The sequence below is a fragment of the Solea solea genome, chromosome 15, assembly GCF_958295425.1.
Source record: "Solea solea chromosome 15, fSolSol10.1, whole genome shotgun sequence".
Lineage (NCBI taxonomy): Eukaryota > Metazoa > Chordata > Actinopteri > Pleuronectiformes > Soleidae > Solea > Solea solea.
The window spans coordinates 15,688,624-15,701,579 of record NC_081148.1 but is presented as its reverse complement, the minus strand read 5'-3'; the positions used below and the strand labels follow the sequence as shown (position 1 = coordinate 15,701,579).

The 12,956-nt window shown below is 44.1% G+C and overlaps 1 protein-coding gene across 4 annotated transcripts in view; it reads right to left on the bottom strand.

Annotated features, from left to right (window-relative positions):
* Positions 1 to 12,956, bottom strand: part of unc5b (unc-5 netrin receptor B) — a 46,043-nt gene that overhangs the window by 13,108 nt on the left and 19,979 nt on the right. The gene's annotated exons all lie outside the window — the stretch shown is intronic.

The window sequence follows — 12,956 nt, the reverse complement described above, 5'->3', positions numbered from 1 at the left end:
TCTCCATGGATGAGTCACGTCTCTCAGCTGAGGAGGGAGCCGCTGACCTTCCATGAACAGGTCCTGTAGATCGCACATTTATCCCCTGACATTTACGATGTGACACATCCCTATCGGCAACGTTGCCTGACAGGAAGGACACAATATTTCTGACCTCTTCACTCTGATGTGTTACTCTAATAATAATGGATAGATCCCGGGCAGTATTATTGATGCTGCGATGCTATTGGCCACTGTTGTTTGTGTGTGTCACGGCAGTAGACAGATTTATGTGTCCGCTGGCACCGATAACGGTGCCGCGTAACGCGTTGCTTTTTAAAAATGTCAAGTGTCATCATATTTTTTTCTGCACAGATGGTGAAAAGTTTAGAGACTAATTTGTGAGTTGTGTATGTGATGGGTGCAACAATGTCAATCATGCAGCAGTAAACTGTTTTTCCTGAAATTGTTGTTAAGTGTTTTTTTTCCTAACCCACCTCCAGGAAGGTTAGGAACTCTTGTTATGAATGTAAGTGTTTCTATGTCCACTTTTGTTTCCTGCATCACATCTCCTCTTTCTGTTGTTATAGGTACATTTTAATCCTTTATGTTTAAGGCTGACTTGTCATGTTAATTGATTTCTATTATTTAATTTCTTTAGCGAGCATAATCACTCTTCAGTGGAGGATTGTATTATTTTCACTTGTCAGAATAAAGTGACACTCGCCTCCAAAGTCGGTTGGAGTTAAACCTTTCTCCGCAGTTGTTGGTAATGTCAATGGACTCAGACATTTTATTCCACTCAGGCTCGTCTGTTTACCGCGATGTAAACAGTGACGCAAACTCGACAACCACATTTCAAAATGTGTCCGTCAGGACGCCTATATACTGTATCCTTGTGTGCATGAGCAAAACAGTGATGCACAGGCAGCGTGGAGAAAAACCCTGTGGCATATCACTTGCAGACAGCAGGACTGCAGCATCCGCTGCCAAAAAACACAATGTGACTATAATATAACTATGCAGATCTGCCTGAACCCTGGCATGTTACGCACAGATACAATTTTACACTTGTGTTTCAAAGGCCAAAAAATGAAAAATCTTCTCCTCAACATCCACTATCAAACTGGTATCGCAACATTCAGGCTTTACATTTCAGGTTAAATCCATTCATTCGTTCATCTTCTACCACTTTATCCTCTGGTGCCAATCCCAGCTGACATAGGCAGCCAAAAGGCAGGGTCATAGAGACAAACAACCATCCACTCTCACACTCACACCTGCTTTTGGACAGTGGGAGAAAACCCACGCACACACGGAGAGAACATGCAAACTCCATGCAGAAAGGTCCTTGTTCCCGACCGGGTCTTCTTGCTGCAAAGGCAAGAGTCGGGTGAATCCAGGTCCTCATAAATTCTTAATGCATCTGACCTTCCAATAAAAAAAAAAAACTTTGTACTGCTTACAAAAATAATCTGAATCCAATAGGCATTAAATGGAAGATGGAGAGGAGTGCAAATAACTGTCAGGGTTGGCTCCAGTCAGGAGATGCACAGAGGTAAGGGACATATTCAGTGCAGTAACCTTCCTCCTGTGACACACACACACACACACACACTGAAAAAAAAACCCTCATTGAAATTGTGTCTCTCGCACAGAAATGTCACAGAGCTTCAGTTTTTGAATTCCACTCTCTACTTTCAGCGGGCAGAGAAAGAGGTGCCAGGGCAGAGGCCGTGTTTGCAGCGTGAGTAAACCAGGCTAATTCAGTTTTCAAATCAGTTATGCCATAACTTGGGAACAAGGAAAACTACTTAGAAAGATAGCATTGCCTATTTTAGGAACATGAGCACTTTGCTACCGCCATCCCTCCGTTCCCCTGACACATTCTGTCTGAGACGTTGGGATAAAGAGGATACAGAGCATGACAGAGGTGGGAGAGAAAGTGGTGGTAGGATTCAAATCAAGGCCAACTGAGATTGAGATTACAGAGGCTGTACCACCTTCAGGTATGGGGATGTACCATCTCTTCATCCTTGTGTCCTCCGGCATGAAGGAGCCAGTGGGGACAAAGGCTGTGGCTGCAGCTCTGCCCCCCAGCGCAGAGGCAGGTAGCACTGCAGCCGCAGGACACACACAGAAGTCAACAGCTGCTCCAGGCCTGACAGCCATCATTCTCTCTCCCTCTCTCTTTTACACTTGTTCTTCTACAGCCAACTGCATTTATTCAGTAACTCCTAACTGACCCCAAACTGCACCCTCTCTGCTTCACACTGCATTACTTTACTTTACAGCACATAGTCTGTGCTGTAAAGTAAAAAAAAAAGAAGAAAAATGTATTCTTGCTGATAATTATATAAATTCTTTCAGGGTAATAAACGCAAAACATACTTAAAATGTAACATTTATACATTAAAAATATCAAAAGATTGGACTTATTGTAATATATTTTGTTATGTAGTCTGTTTCCATTTGCTAAAATGTTTCCAACACCCTTTAAATCAAAATAACTTGTATTTCTATTTAATGTAATGAACCGTTTCATTTTAATCTCCCTTTAATGACGTCATTCACTTCGTCGTCGAAACCTGCTTTTTCTTTGGATTGTGCATGTTTGTTAAAATAGTTCATGCGAGGTCTCAAATTTTTGATTTCCATCCGGACTTGTGTCTTCTTGAACTCTTGAATGATGTTATGCTGAACTCACTTGATAAAGAAAAGCTTACACGTTCACTCAAATACACAAACAGAATATCTCAAAATCACACTTTGATAAATCACAGAAACACACACACACACACGCACACACACTTCTCCTACATCTTACATCCCGACAGGTTCCACACTTAACATCACTTACATGCACTCGATCAGGCTCATACAACACTACACGTGGGTGTTAATGCAATTAAACACAAACAGACATGAATAATGAGTTAACACAACGAAGCGGCTGATTCTCTGCCATGACCGTGAATCAAATTCACCGCGGCGATGCCTCTCGCACACTCCTCTCCTCCCCGTCTCTTTTTGCTCCTTGCATCCCTTTGCTCTCCCCTTACTAAGCTGTCGCCTCCAGTCTTTCAGACTTTAAATTCTCTGTCAATAACCAATTGTGTTGCCCATCCCCACCCCTCACCCCCGCTCTTTCCCTTTGTCCGGCATTGATCGCCCGGTGTTCAAACACTGGCTGAAAAACACAGCCTGTCACTCTTCAGGCGCAATGAGAGGGCGCAGAGAGAGAGGGAGAGAGAGAGAGGGAGGCAGAAGAAGAATGGCAGAGCAGAGACAGACAAACAGAGAGAGACAGTGGTTCAGACGGAGACAGAATGGGAGGAGAGTCCTGTGTGTATGGATAAACCTCCCTCTCACTCTGTGCAGTGTGTGTGTTCTGGGGCCTGTGCACTTTAATTAAAACACTTTTGCATGACAGAGTTAGGAGACAGACAGCTTCTCTCTCTCTCTCTCTCTCTCTCTCTGAGATAATGGAGCTGGGGCTTTAAAGTGGAATCTGTGTTTTTGGGCCAGAATACAAACATCCATCAGAACACAGCAGCCGGCAATTTGTGTGGAATGAAGGAACCGTATAGACCAGAACTCCTCGCCGTGAAGCACAGCAAGTCTTTTATTACTCTAATGATAGACAGCAGACGCTCGAAAGCAAACACAAGCATCGTGGGCATTCTTTTGCTGTGGAGTGTACAGTCACACAGATGCGAGTGCGTGCACGAGAATGCAGACGCAAGATGACACTTTTCTAATCAATTTGTACACCAAACTAGAATCCATCCATCCATCCATCCATCTTCTACTGCTTTATCCTCCACATGAGGGACGCGAGGGGAGCTGTGCCAATCTCAGCTGACATAGGGCGATAGGCAGGGTACACACCCTGGACAGTTTCCCTGTCCATCACAGGGCCACATACAGAGACAAACAACCACCCACTCTCACACTCACACACCATGGTCAATTTAGAGTGTCCAATTTACCAAATCCCCATACTGCATGTTTTTGGACTGTGGGAGGAAACCAGAGAAACTAGAAATGACGGAAATATTTCTCTCCCTCAGTGTCTTCAGTGTGACTGCAGTGCAGAGCTCCACTCCGGTGTCACGGAGAGCCAGAGTGACAGTGGTGCAGCGGGGCCACACTCGAAGGCAATAATGTGCGCGAGCGAGATAGAGGGAATGTGAAAGGAGGTGACAATATGGGAAGACAGGAGGGGCTGGACAAAGACAGGTCAAGAGACACTTGTAGAGAGATAATGCAGTAGACACAGAGTGTGTGCACGCATAGATATACACACAGAAAAATACTAGGCTGCTATAATGAATGGTGAGGAAAACTGAATAACAGCAATGCCCCACTTTGTCTCAACTCTGAAACAGTCTCTGTTGTACTTTCAGCCCTCTGTCTTTTCCCACCGTCTGCCCCCCCCCCGCCTCTCATTCTCTCTCTCTTACCCAAACACACACATGAACGACTATAATTTTCTTAGCACCAGTGCCTCTAGCCAGAGTGGAGTCTAAAGCGCTTGTACTTTATCATTACCTCTACTGGGTTAGTCATTACTGTCCCCTCCAGTGCCCCCACTGTCCCAACACCGCTCTCGGAAGTGGTGGGGGGGAAAAAAGAAAGCCGAAAGCCAGAGAGAACGAAGAACGGGAAGAAGTATACTTTGAAGCTGCCAAACAACAGAGAAACACTACAAAAGAACAAGGGGTCAGGCTGCGTTTAGCAAGATCAGGAATCGCTTTATATTTCACGAGTGTCATATGAGGTCAAAGACACAATAGCGAAGATGCCTCCCCTCCACATTCCAGCTTAGTGTCTGACATGGTGGTGCTTTTCTTCTTCTGGCCCTCCCTGACTCCAGAGAGAAACAGCTACAGCCTGTGGTTATGAAGCACAACCATCACGCAGGCGACTGTGAGGACCGTCAGTAACAACATAACAACATAACAACACTCCTGGCACAGGAAACGCCGATAATAGATAGAGTGATCAGCAGCCATTTTGTGACATTGACTGGCTGACCATATATCCATCATCCTCACTTGATTTACCTCATTATCATCATTCTTGTGAGGAAGCAATGACGCCACACACAAACCAAGGCAGGTCGTAAGACAGAGACGGATGGAAGGGAGAAAAATGTGTCCTACCTTCCTTAAAAGGATAATTATACGGAGTGATTGATATTCAGACTGACCTCATCTTCATCTGCCTGCAAACAGTGTGCTACACAAGGCGAGAAGAGAAACCCAGCGAGGAGGCAAAGAGATGAAGTACAGAGATGTGCAATTTAGACATCTGATGAAAAATCACTCTGTGTACGTCCGCGTTTGGGCAACACACCGTGTTCATTCATTGGGTTGCATGGTGACAGCTTTGTGTGGACCAATATTCTGGGTCTGTTTTTTTTTGTTTAAATGAGGATAAGGAAGGACAGAGACAGAAGGACAGACAGGGACATAAGGACAGACAGGGACAGAAGGACAGACAGGGACAGAAGGACAGACAGAGACAGAAGGACAGACAGGAACTGTGTTACAGCAGGTTTCAGGCACAAAATAGACAGGTTTGAAATAAAAAGGTTCAAGGTTTGACAGTCAGTTGCAATGTTTTAAGTTTTACATTCACAGTTTAGTGAACTTACTTTTTAAGCGGGGTCAAATTAGTGTTTCTCTTTTATAATATTGCAATAAATTGTTGTTTTATGTTCTATAGTTGCATTAGGATGCAGAGGACTGGGTCCTATATTATACTATATTATATTTTTTTGAATAGATTGAGGATTTGAACTATTTCCTATAAAATGGTCACTGCTGAATGCTGATTTTCAAACCCCTGGAGGGCTTTTATTGGGCAATTGTACTTCCTAAACTCATAGAACTTATATTGTATCTTAATTTCCTTTTTTATATGTGAAAAATACGGGAAAAAAACCCAACCAATGTGGCTGAACACGCACAGTTGGGGGGGATATTGGTCATCATTTAATAGAAAATATCCTTAATTCACCAGTGACTGTGTTGATAGTATAGCCGTGTGGCATCAGGAGACAGGGAGCTAAATTTTGACATCTTACTTGCACTAACAGCGTGCGTCTACACGGTCGTGAAAAAAATCTTTTTCGGATCATTTGATGCTGCCACCAGTGCGCACCTGCTGCAGCTCCACATGGCTCTGCAGCCTGCTTCTTTGCACTCACCATGGTGACTCTCTGACTAACAGGCGTCATCACTCACACAGACCAGCACACATTCTTCTTCAGGTCCTGTTCCATCCTACATCATCTTTTTGTCTTTTTTTTTTTTTTTTTTACTATTTTTTATAATTATCTCTATAACAAACTTACAAAGTTGTTTTAATGTCCAATATCATAAGCAGCAGACTGAGACCAAAGAAAAGGTGTAAAGACATAATTATTGAATTTATTTAGCTGCCACAGTGAAATAAGAACAGTCAGATTGTGTGTCCAGAACAACAACAGACTTAGGCTCTAAATTTAAAACTTTTTTTGTTTTATTTGACACAGGTGAAGTTGCTGACTATCTGATATAAACATGAAAAAATAAAATAAATACACGCAACAGAACAAATACTGTTGACCCAAATAGCATACAAATGTAATTCTGCTGTTTTGTTACGATAACATTTGAGCTGAAACTCTGCTGGAGGTTCATCACAGCAGTGGCACACCTTTAAATTGGTTCCAGTATGCGAGGACGCCTGCAGAGCGGTTATTTCTATTGAGTGTGAAGCCGCGCCGTGCTACATCAAGACACAAGTGTGTATGATTGAGTGTATAATTGATTGTGCAAGCATGTGCAAGTGTGAGCAAGAGAAAAGACAGAAGGATGGATAGAAAGTGTGTGTGTGTGTGTGTCTGTGTGTGTTTGTGTGAGTGAAAGGGAGGTGACAGGAGGCTGGAAAGCAGATTGAGAGAGGGGGAAGGCCGGGCAGGTGATGGAGATGCAGAGTGACAGAAATGCTTCGCTTGTCCATCCAGCATGTCCAGTTGGCAGGAGGAGAGAGAACGCAAGCCCGAGGACATGAAAACACACACACATGAACGTGTGCACGCACGCGCACACACACGACACATGTGGAGGGCATGGAGTAGAAGTCTTTCACCAATGTGTGTTGCTGAACGTTATCCAACACTCGCAGCTGCGAGGGGTGTCCCCCCCCCCACACACACAACCCTCTAACGGAAATGAACTGTGACAAAAGATTTATGTGTTCTTTCCCGCCATTAGCACATCATGTCGTAATGACATTTAATCTAATTGCAGAGGAACACACGGACAAATGTGTGACATAAATATGGCGACACACATAAAGTGAGACTCAGTGGCAGGGGGTTTTACTCCTAACTCAAGAGAATCCTGGAGACTTTTGTGGCTGTTTGAAATGGACCCACACTGTTTAAATTGTGTTTGTGTTTGTAACAGACTATGGATTAAATTTACCCACTGTGCCAGCGAGGGACGGCCCACTCTCTGTGAGATTCGGTGACTGTGTTTTTGAATGTGTGGGTGCTCGTGACTGCGAGAGTGGGAGCGCTAAGAGGATTTGCATTTGGGCTGCTGCTGTGATCCGAGTGCTGGCGCAGTCCTGGTGCACTTGAACAGACAATGGCTAGTGGAAGGTGTGCTCTGCCACAGCTAGGGGGCGCCACCTCCCATGACACTCATTAATCATAACCCATCAAAAAGTGTCCCTCTGCTGTTTGTGTGTGCCCTAATGACCACCTAGTGCATGGGAACACAGTCACACACAAGCACCACAATCAATCACGATCAGAGGTGGAGAGAGAGAGAGAGAGGGGTGAAGAGACAGAGGGAGGAAGAGAGGGAATGAGTGGAGACAGAGTGGGTGAGACAATGTTGTTTTCCTATTATCCTCTTGAAATTACAGACCAATGTCACAACTATTACTTGGAGGAGGTCAAACTCATGGTAGAGCGAGACTTCACCTCTTCATTTGAGTGTGTGTGTGCAGACAGTAAATGTTACGTGCTGAGTGTAAGGCGCCACAGCTTGTCTGCTCCACCACTGCACAAGCTGCTTCATGACAGTTGCGCAAATCTACCCAGAGTGGCCAGTTGCCATGGCGGGCTCCTCTAGAGGCCTGAAGTCTCCACAGCCATTAGTTAGGGTGTGCACACTGCAGACACACACACACACACAAGCCCAAAAAAACACACACACAAGTCCAAAAACACTCACGTATTGTCCACCTCACTTATAAACTCTACATTGCATTGTTGAAACTCTAAGTCTTTCTTTGTCACTAGTTGTGTTGTTGTTTGTGTGAGTGTGTGGAGTAGAGTAGAATAGAATAGAATAGAATAGAATAGAGGCAATTTGCCTTCATTAACATAAATGCTAAAATGAAAGTTACAGAAAGTGATGAAAAACAACTCACACTTATATAATATACAGTTATATATAGTGAATACATATAGTGGATAGGTGAGCAGTACAGTGGGATGAGTGTTTAGAATGTGGGGCCATTTAAATGGCAGTAATTACACGAGAAGATGAGCTGCATTCCTTCCTGAGGGCAGACTGATTACAGGCCTCTCCTCTCTGGGCCCCTGTAATTACCCACTCTACCCGGCTCTGCTCAGCCTCACTACAAGCGAGGTTTGTCACCCCAACCCCACCCTACCTCACCCCTGCGGTCTCCTCATCCACCTCTACAAACTTGTGCAATACTCCTCCACCTCCACATCTCCTCCGCACCGGGTCATCTTCTGTCCTCTCACGAAATGATTACTAATCACACAAGTATGCGCACGCACGCACGCGCGCACACACACACACACACTTACAAAGTATGGGCGGGGTTGTGTGCACAGTCACAACAAAACCAGTAAGTCCATCCCTGTGAGGAATTCCGGTAAAACTGGAGGTAGAGAGACAGTCAAATTACACGTCCCACACCCCGACACCCACAATTGTTGCACTAACAGTCTGAGTTTCTGCTACTCTTTTATTTGCATTCAGGCACATTCTGTGTGGAACTTGTTCAGAGTTTTAGTTCTACATTCTCACTGTCTAAAACGTTCCGTTGATGTTCAGTATGCCCGTCATTTTGTATTTCGTATGTATTAAAGCAGCAGTGCGTGACTTTTAGTCTTTTTTTTTTGTTGATGATGCTTTTTCTTCTGCCTCTGATTAGTTTTCATAAACAGAAACAATATAACATTATTTGTATGCTGAAGATGGGCTCTGCCAAGCATCATTATGATCTAAATCTGTACATTTTGCGTGTATACACTGGCAGCTCAGGGCTGGGCGGGGGCAAGAAGCATTAATCCCTTAAAAACCAGGTTTTGTCAACAGCACAATTAACTTGTGAAACTTTTTTCATGGCCAATTCTTTGAGCTTTCACTCATACACCAACCTGTTTGCAGCAATCTTGCTCTTTCACGCCCAGCGTGGCTGTTGCCTCCGTCTGTCTCGATATATCGAATCACTCCCAATTTGCAGCGTGGAAATGTTGCCAGGCGACAAAAGATCTAAACACGTCTATACTGGGAAACGCAGAGAGAGTCGTGTGGCGCTGATGGCGCGATTTGAATGTTTTCGTTTAAAAGTTACGCACTACAGATTTCACTGTAATATGTGAAAAGAGTTAGCGAACTTTGCCCTGACATACGTATTATGTTTATTTTTTGACATATAATTTGATATGACAGCCAATCTCAGGAGACACGGAGAAGATTGGTTCAAACTACACGTACAAATCACATCAGACACCTGGAGAGGGTGATAATGAGAAGAGAGGAGAGGAAGCTAAAGGAGCAGGAGACAAAAGAACTATAATAGGAGAGGAAGAAGATGGACGGATTAAAAATGAAAACCTGTTGTAGCATTATGGAGACGGGGAGCCGGAGAGAGAGGGAGACAGAAATAGAGCTCATATACGCAGGTGCAGAGCTGCACGGGGAGGACGTGGAAATGTGGACGTGGGTAAGTGCAGGTATCTTAGTTAACGTTAGGCAACGTTAATGTGAGGGTGAGGAGGTGGAGGAGGGAGGACGGAAAGTTAATGACAAGGCTGTAAGCTTTGCAGTAAGTGTGTAGTGATGCTAAATGGGAAGGAGAGAAGGAGGGAGGATACGTGAATGGGAAGGGAGGTAGAGGGAGAGAGAGAGAGAGAGGGAGAAGGAAACAGTCCCTGGGTGCAGATTAAGTGCAACTCTTGATTACTGTGTGTGTGTGTGTGTGTGTGTGTAGTGTGGGCACCGGCTATGGTTGCCATGATTGCCAGCACTATTAGCGATGCCTGCTGCTGTAATGTGTTATGACAGGGGCTGATTCTTGTGACTAACTGCTTTGGCAGTGGAGCTCCTCTGTCATGCTAATGAACATATGAGGACATGAGCCAGATTGACAGCGGATTGACAGGCCACGCACACGACGTCTCACACACACACACACACAGATAACAGAGGGTTAGAAGAACGGTACACACAAAGACACGTGCAGACATAAACGTGAACACCATGTGACAAAACTGATGCAGAAGTCTCCACTCAAATGGTGTGACAGAGGTGACAAGACATGGACAAACAAAACCACACACACACACACACTACATGCACAGAGGCATGATCGCACCACACACACACACACACACACACACACACACACACACACACCCACAGCTTGACGTCACGCTGTTCCTTCATTGCGTCCCCTTGCATCAGAAAAATCCCTAGATATGCAGTACATAACAAGCAACATGCTGTAGGCAAAGAGTGTCTGTGTGTGTGTGTGTGTGTGTGTGTGAGAGAGGAGAGGAAATTTGTCAGCAGAAAAAAAATCCTGAAATAATTAAAGTGCACTAATAATCTGGAAACAGGCGACAAGCAAAAACATTTGCAAAACTTACTTAAGGATAAAGGAAAAAAATAAGATTCATCCCCGGTGTCGCTCTCTTCGTTTAAATGAAAAACAAAAACACGTTGGATTTTTACTGTTCTTTTTTTTCCCAAGTGGAAAAACAGAGACAGAAATAAGCAGATAGCGAGGAAAGACAGAGCGTTAGGCCACGAGAAGGAAAGATTAGGGCACTAATAGGCAGAAAATCCATGTTTGAGAAAATAGATGAAGAGAGGTGACATAGCGATAGCAGGGGAGGACAAATGGAAAAGCAGAAGATGGAGGTGTAATTCAATCTCCTCACCCTGCAGAATGTTGTGGCCTCGTAAGCAAAAGAAGTTCTTCGCAGAGGCTAATGGCTATTTTATCCTTTTGATCTCCTTTTATTCCCCACTTCTTAGTTTTCGCAAAATAAATTTCCCTCAACGGCTCAACTTGGAGAGACCTGCTCAAATAAGGCCAAAGGAGAGACGAAGCGAGATGAGACATCCATCCAAACTTCTCGTTTCAGCGGAGCCAAACTTTATCTTACACGTGCACGTCTACAACCACGCTTTAATCAAGTCGTTGTTCCTTAAATTAGCAAAAAATAATAATAATAATAATAATTGTGACTGTGGAAAAACCTAAAACAACAGGTAGTTAAGCATCATAAAGAAAAGTGCAGTTCAAAATAAGAGGGGAACTTGTTGACTGCCAGGTCATTCTCAGTGCAGCAGCAAAACAAAAGAGCAATAACTAAAACACAAACATCTCACTCACGGGCCAACTTTTTCATATCTGGCAATTTCAGGCACTGAAAACTCGTCACTGCATCACTGCTCCACTCTGCAAATGTAAATCTCGCTAATGTTTCAGGTGAAAATATTGGTCCTTTCCTCTGTGTGCTGACTCAGCGTTTGTGTCAATCATGATGCTGAGGTTCCTGTCTGAAAGTTTTCTTTTCTTTTCTTTTTTTTTTCTTCTTCTTCTGCTCTTCATTGCAGCCACGGGAAAGTGTCCTTGACCCACTGACAGGGTGGGGACTGGGCCGGCACAGAAAAGAGGACATCCTAAAGCCCTGGGCCAGAACCAGTATGACTGGACTGGCAGTAATGGCAGTGATCTGTGATGAAGAAGCGAGCATGACGAAACGCCCTTTGGGCAGACAAATAAAATAGCCGTGAATGAGAGAGATGTACTTATACAAATGAGTGTATAAGGTGAAAGAGGGGAAAGATGGATGGATGGCTGGTAGGAGAGGCAGAGTGTCACCCTCCTGATGCTGGCGGCCAGCACGCACTGATGGTAACACTCAGTGGCCCGAGTGTGACACTGTGACAATAATGACGAGAGACTCTTTCTCAGTCTGTCTCTTTCTTCTCTGCCTCTCTCCGTCTTCTGTCAGTGTGTACAGCTCTGATCCACACCCTGACCTCGTCCTGTGACCTGGGTCAAACTGCAAAAGCCCACTCAGCAGAAGTCAGTAAGAATGTTTGTTTTTTTTTTTTTCCATTCAATTATGCCAATTGCAAATGTGGGGGGTCATGGTGTAGCGCATGGCATCAACACCGTGGCACACTGGTAGTTGTAGCATTTGCCAGTTAGCTCTAAAAACAAAAGACCGTTGAAGTCGAAGGAAAGTTTAAATTTATATGAAAGAAACAAAATGTATACACTTAAAATATGACCCAATAGTGGTGCTATAGGAAAAGTCTAGAATGATAGTTAGAAGGGTTAAAGGATTCACCCTGGACAGGTCACCAGTCCATCACACAGCCACATAGAGACAAAAAAACATTCACTCTCGCACTCAATTTAGTCAATTTAGAGTGTTCAGTATACCTTATCCCCAAATCTGCATGTTTTTGGACTGTGGGAGGAAACCGGAGAACCCGGAGAAAACCCCCACACACACACACACACGGAGAAAACATGCCAACTCCATGCAGAAAGGCCCAGGTCGTACACCCGGTTCTTAACCACTACACCAACCGTGTGGACCCGGCAATAATGTTTCAATATATCAATTCAATCCATCCAATGTCAATATATCTAATTATATCCAATAGACATTTTACTTCAAATAA